Raw genomic sequence first — 6,251 nt, 5'->3', positions numbered from 1 at the left:
AGGTTTTGCATAGTATAAAGTTTCACCCGAGACACTAAAGTGGTCTGACATTTCGGTTGTTGAAAAGAAATCATTTTTAGTTTTTATACTTGTGATGGGACGAATTGGAAAGGGCAGTTGTCGGAAGTACTGGAGCACAGTCCCTCTGACTGAAACGGATGTCGACAGAGAGCTGATGAGTCGCAATCGATGGGAACAGATGTGGAACGCGTGCAACTTTTCCGGCAGTTCACTACAGGATGAGACAGCAGACAAGTCCTATAACGTCCGAACGGATCTCCAGAATTTTGTGGATCGTTTTCGGACCATACATAACCCCACACAGGAAATACCATTTGATGAGGCCACGATAGCTTGGAGAGGCTGCCTAAGGTTTAGGATCTGTAATCCTGGAAAGCTGTTTAAGTATTGCCTACTTGTGCGAATGGTGTGTACAGCCAGGACAGGTTACATATCCAACGTAGAAATATATAGTGCGGAAAGGAAAAGACTGGACTACACCATTTTTTCTGTATTGGCACCTCATTTAGACATCTGGCATCATGTTTATCAGGACAACTAATGTAACAGTGTGACAACTGCAGATAACCTACGTGCACGGACGACTAGGGTCTGTGTGACAATAAGGGCCTATAGGGAACTTCCATCAGAGTTTCTAACTGCTGTAAACAGTCTCGACAGGGGGAAAGCGTTTACTGTCGGAAGGAGGATGTGGTTTTACAAGGTTGGAAGGTCAAGCGTATGGTGTGAATGGTTCGCACTGTCCATCCAGCTATGATGAAGAATTTAGAAAGCATGAGAGGTGTTATGTAGAAGCCTGATTATATCGTCCAATACAATAAATACACGAAGAGAGTGGACGGAGCAGACCAGTATTTGGCGCACTACTCAATCCTGAGAGACTGTTAAATGCAGCAAGGAGGTAGTGAAAGAAGATGAAGTGCAAGTTATTCCTGTTGGAGACAGTTAGAATGTGGGTATCAACTCAGCAGCCAGAAGTGAATGATGAAGGGGATGGAGGAGGAGAAGACGAAGACCCCAGGGGAACTTCCACATCTTGAGCACCTAAACAAGAGCATCCTCAAACACCGTCTAGGGATATGAGGAAACAAACTGGAGGCAGTGGTTGGATCATAGGGCCAGAAGCACCCTTCGAAGCCCTGCAAAATTTCTAGCGCACCGAAGTAGAGGAACGAAACCCGATACATCTGCTCGTTCTGAAAGGTACCTCTTCACAGGGGTGTGTGTCTGGAGAAGCACCACGCACTGAAGAACTGCTGGAACATGAGGTGGGTAAGAATTCTAATATTTAACTTAATATCATCAATAGTATAGAAATCACACCCAAAAATCATTCGGTCCACAAAGGGACAAGTAAGACATCAGGCTGGTGGATTATGATGTTTATATGTACGTCAAGTTTATAATTACGTAGCAATTGTAGTGTATGAAGTTGGCAAGTTCCTGCTTGCTTTCAAAATTATTGTTTAATAATGCAGAGAAACGTTTTATTTTCGAAAATTAAAAATTTAAAACATAAAATGCAAAGTTGATGAAATGTAAATTGGTTTATGGGTAGATGCAAAAATGCAACAGCTAGTAGAGAAAACTCCGAAAGGAGATTAGAAGATGTGCAAGACCGGTATGCTGTGTGGGCTGTATGCAGATCAGGCGGCACACAATCCCTGGCCACTGCGTAAGTTGGAAGAAAACTATTAGGTCTTTAATGCGTTAATAAAATAGTGTCTCTTTTCGACAGTTTGTCTTATTTTTAAAACTTTTTATTTTTATTTATTTGTTCTAGTTATGACTTAAAAATGAAGTAACCACTGAATTAAACTAGATTTTCTCATTTTTTCAAAAAAGTTATATTAATTTTATTTACCTTCAAAAAAACAAGGTGGTCCATAAAATAAATCTGATTCTTAAACTGTTCCGTCAGAACAAAAGTTTGCGGGAACCCCTACTCTTAAAGAGCAGGTAGCAGCATAGCTACTGCTTGCAGCGTCTCTTAAGCCAGACGAATTATTCAGCGAACCAGACAAAATGTGTCTCACACAGATCTATCTTCCCGCACCCCGCTCTTCTTCGCTAACATTTATAAGGAAAAAGAGACAGATATACAGAAAGCAATTTATCTGGATGAATTATTCCTCAGCCGGCCGAAGTGGCCGTGCGGTTAAAGGCGCTGCAGTCTGGAACCGCAAGACCGCTACGGTCGCAGGTTCGAATCCTGCCTCGGGCATGGATGTTTGTGATGTCCTTAGGCTAGTTAGGTTTAACTGGTTCTAAGTTCTAGGGGACTAATGACCTCAGCAGTTGAGTCCCATAGTGCTCAGAACCATTTGAACCAATTATTCCTGATTTGGTTTAGAAGCTCTTGAAACAGCCACGTCTGCAAACAAACTTACTGAATTTCAGTCCGCCTTTATGAAATCCACTGTTTTATATACGTATACAAACCCAAACATGTTTCAGCAACTTTTTGCCCTTGACTGTGGGTGCTTTTATTCAGATCTTCATTTTTTGTACCTTGTTGTGTTATGTAAGACTCTTCACACATAACTGTATATTGACTGCTTGTCTCATGTAGTTGCGAAATGCCATGGCTTTTTGTTGGAACGCACATACAAGGACAATACATGCTTTTTGCGGAAATTCAGTCACATGTTACACTTTTGAGCTTTGCACAACACGGTTCTTATGTTGCTGCTGTGTTTTCAGAGTTGTTGTACAATAATTACAGGATTAATGAAAATCCTTAAAAAAGAATCACGCAGCAGAAGCCTTAAAGTAATTTTCCTTATTCGACAGACCTTTTTCTTCAAATTCTGACCCTAAATACACTGTTTGGCCAATATTTGAACTTACATTGTTTCAGCAAACAATGAGAATTTGTTTTAACCCATGGTAATGTTACATGTGAACAGCGCCTCTATGAAAACAACTTAAGAGGTGAAACTTCCTGGCAGATTAAAACTGTGTGCCCGACCGAGAATCGAACTCGGGACCTTTGCCTTTCGCGGGCAAGTGCTCTACCAACTGAGCTACCGAAGCACCACTCACGCCCGGTACTCGCAGCTTTACTTCTGCCAGTACCTCGTCTCCTACCTTCCAAACTTTACAGAAGCTCTCCTGCGAACCTTGCAGAACTAGCACTCCTGAAAGAAAGGATTTTGCGGAGACATGCCTTAGCCACAGCCTGGGGGATGTTTCCAGAATGAGATTTTCACTCTGCAGCGGAGTGTGCGCTGATATGAAACTTCCTGGCAGATGAAAACTGTGTGCCCGACCGAGACTCGAACTCGGGACCTTTGTTTTTCGCGGGCAAGTGCTCTACCATCTGAGCTACCGAAGCACGACTCACGCCGGGTACTCACAGCTTTACTTCTGCCAGTACCTCCTACCTTCCAAACTTTACAGAAGCTCCCCTGCGAACCTTGCAGAACTAGCACTCCTGAAAGAAAGGATATTGCGGAGACATGGTTTAGCCACAGCCTGGGGGATGTTTCCAGAATGAGATTTTCACTCTGCAGCGGAGTGTGCGCTGATATGAAACTTCCTGGCAGATGAAAACTGTGTGCCCGACCGAGACTCGAACTCGGGACCTTTGCCATTCGCGGGCAAGTGCTCTACCATCTGAGCTACCGAAGCACGACTCAAGCCCGGTACTCACAGCTTTACTTCTGCCAGTACCTCGTCTCCTACCTTCCATACTTTAAGAGGTGACAGTCTTATCTGATTAAGAAAAAGGAAACAGCTGAGCCATAGTCTTGGGTGATAGAGTGAGTGATTACGTAGTTAATGGAAAGATGGTGTAGTGAGACAAGGTGGGCACATGGCGGGCGGTTCCGTACGTAGCACGCGAGACGAGGCTGGGAAATGTGGTGTTCAACAGGTGGCGGCCCTGGGGAGCTGTTGGCAGCCGGCCGATGCATAAGTGATGGCCAGTGCCTCCTCCAGCGCGTTTATGCCAGCAGTGGGGGAAACGCGGACGTGGACTGGCTAATTTCCCGCTGCAGAGTCAGCTGAAAGGAGGGAACGTGGTATCGTCACGGTAGGTGACGTACAGGGGGCTGAAGGATGATTAAAAGCCCAGCTGGAGATGTAAGAATGCAGAGGGAAGCGGCGGTAACATTGAACAAAAAGTTTTCGGCTTTAAAATTGGACGAGCTCTCGGCCAAGCACTCCATGGTCGTTGTCGAGGGGCGTGGTTTCCAGTGAGCTGCTGGTACACCCCTTATACACACTAGCTGCCGGCTGTGACGTCATATACGGGCATAAGTTGACTCGGCGTTTGGAGCACCCGATTCATGATTCGTGGTGAGCTGCAGACCACCGTCTCTAGTTATGGTGTTACCGGTGGTTTTTATTTCAATGGAAGTAGTATCTGTTGCGGAATGAACAGATACCATTGATGACCGTGCACTTCTGTAGAATGAAATGATAATTAAATCGACACCGTAGCTGCAAACAGACGTTGATATACATCATTGGCGACATGTTGAAAATGTGTGCCACGACCGTGACTTGAACCCGGGATCTCCTGCTTACATGACAGACGGTCTATGCGTCTGAGCCACCGAGGGCTACCCGGCCAATGACATTCTTGTGCGAACGCACACACTATGCCCCAACTCATACGGGACTTGGTAGATTAATCTGTCACGAGTAATGAGTGTGATGGGCAAACATCTATTAGGCGCTCTACGAATGTAGTGGTGTGGACATGATGGAAATGTGGGTCTCACGGGGAGCGTGCAAGGATAAGTCCCTGCAGGTGCACTATCCTCTGCGCCCTCGGTGACTCAGATGGATAGAGCGTCTGCCATGTAAACAGGAGATCCCGGGTTCGAGTCCCGGTCGGGGCACACATTTTCAATGTCCCCAATGATGTATATCAACGCCTGTCGATTTCATTATCATTTATTTCAATGGCTTCTTTTATTACACAATATCAGAAGCCGTTTTTACTAGTCACGACGGATGTTTCGTCAGATATTATCCCTGTAGGGGAAGAGTCTTGACCGCAACGTCTTCCAACAGAGGGGGCTTGAGAAGTTCGGATGTCTTTTTATTATTCTCGATGTTGGGTCACGTGAGAGTTTCCGTTATGTTCCTTTGTCTAGTGGCGCTTAGATATTCGTATTACAGTCCGTGTCTTCCATAATTACGGTTGCATTCCGCTTGTCAGCAGGAAGGACCACAACGATTTCATCATTCTTTACTGCTCGCAGGCCATTTTCCTCAGTACTGGTCATGTTGGGTGCTGGTAACTCCGCCTTCGTGAGAATATGGCTTGTTTCACGCCGTATTTCATCAGCTGTTTCGTCTGGGAGCTTGCGGAGTGCCTGTTCGACAGCACTGCTTATATCACAGGCATGGACGTCCCGCGGCGAAGATGTGAAACAAAGTCCTCCTCACATCACAGGTATGGATTTACCGCGGCGAAGGTGTGAAACAAAGTCCTTTCTTCAGTGCCGATATTGCTCCCGTGTCTACATCTTTCATCCTCAGCTTGATGACGGTGCCTTCTTTATAATCTGTGGTCCACACGGCGCTGTTGCTGCGATAGGTGGCTGAACTGTCCTTTCTGCTTCTCTGCAATCTACTACTCTGATGTCCGCTCATTCCGTGTCCGAAACTGTGTCTTCGATAGTTGCAGACGCAAGGCCATAAGAGCACAACCATTCGATTCCAGCTGTGGCTTGGTGTCGTGCATCATTGCTCGTGTTAGTGAGAAGCTGGCACGACGAAATATCCTCCTGGAGGCGGCGGTGTTAATACAGGTTGAAAATTACTGAACACTCTCACACCCACACGCGCACACTCGCACACACTCGCACACACTCGCACACACTCGCACACACTCGCACACACTCGCACACACACACTCTCTCTCTCTCTCTCTCCCCCCCCCCCCCCCAAGCACGAATCCCGACTTGCGGGGTCTGCTGGTTAATTGGATGTGGCATGTTAATTTTAAGGGGTGGCCGAATGCCCTTCCTGCGCCATCCCGTACCACCTGGGAAGGAATTAGTGTACCCCAACTGTCTGCATGTAGTGTAATCCATCGGAAAGTGCGAATGTGTTCAAATGTCTGCGAGCCTTCGAGCTGAGGCGGAACGTGGTGACCAGCCCAGTATTCACCTAGCGGGATGTGGAAAACCGCCTAAAAACCACATCGGCACTCGTCGCTAATCCGCCAGGTGGATTTGATCCGGGGCCAGCGTGCCTACCCGAGTCCAGAA

General features: G+C 46.4%; 1 non-coding gene across 1 annotated transcript; it reads right to left on the bottom strand.

The window, feature by feature from the left end:
- Positions 1–2,983: 2,983 nt before the first annotated feature.
- Trnas-cga lies at positions 2,984–3,058 on the bottom strand. Its single transcript has one exon. It is a non-coding gene; the product is annotated as a tRNA-Ser (tRNA).
- Between the last annotated feature and the right edge of the window lie 3,193 nt (positions 3,059–6,251).

Source organism: Schistocerca piceifrons, chromosome 10 (genome assembly GCF_021461385.2).
Source record: "Schistocerca piceifrons isolate TAMUIC-IGC-003096 chromosome 10, iqSchPice1.1, whole genome shotgun sequence".
Taxonomy (NCBI): Eukaryota; Metazoa; Arthropoda; class Insecta; order Orthoptera; family Acrididae; genus Schistocerca; species Schistocerca piceifrons.
The sequence above is the reverse complement of the archived record's forward strand: the minus strand, read 5'-3'. Positions and strand labels throughout refer to the sequence as shown.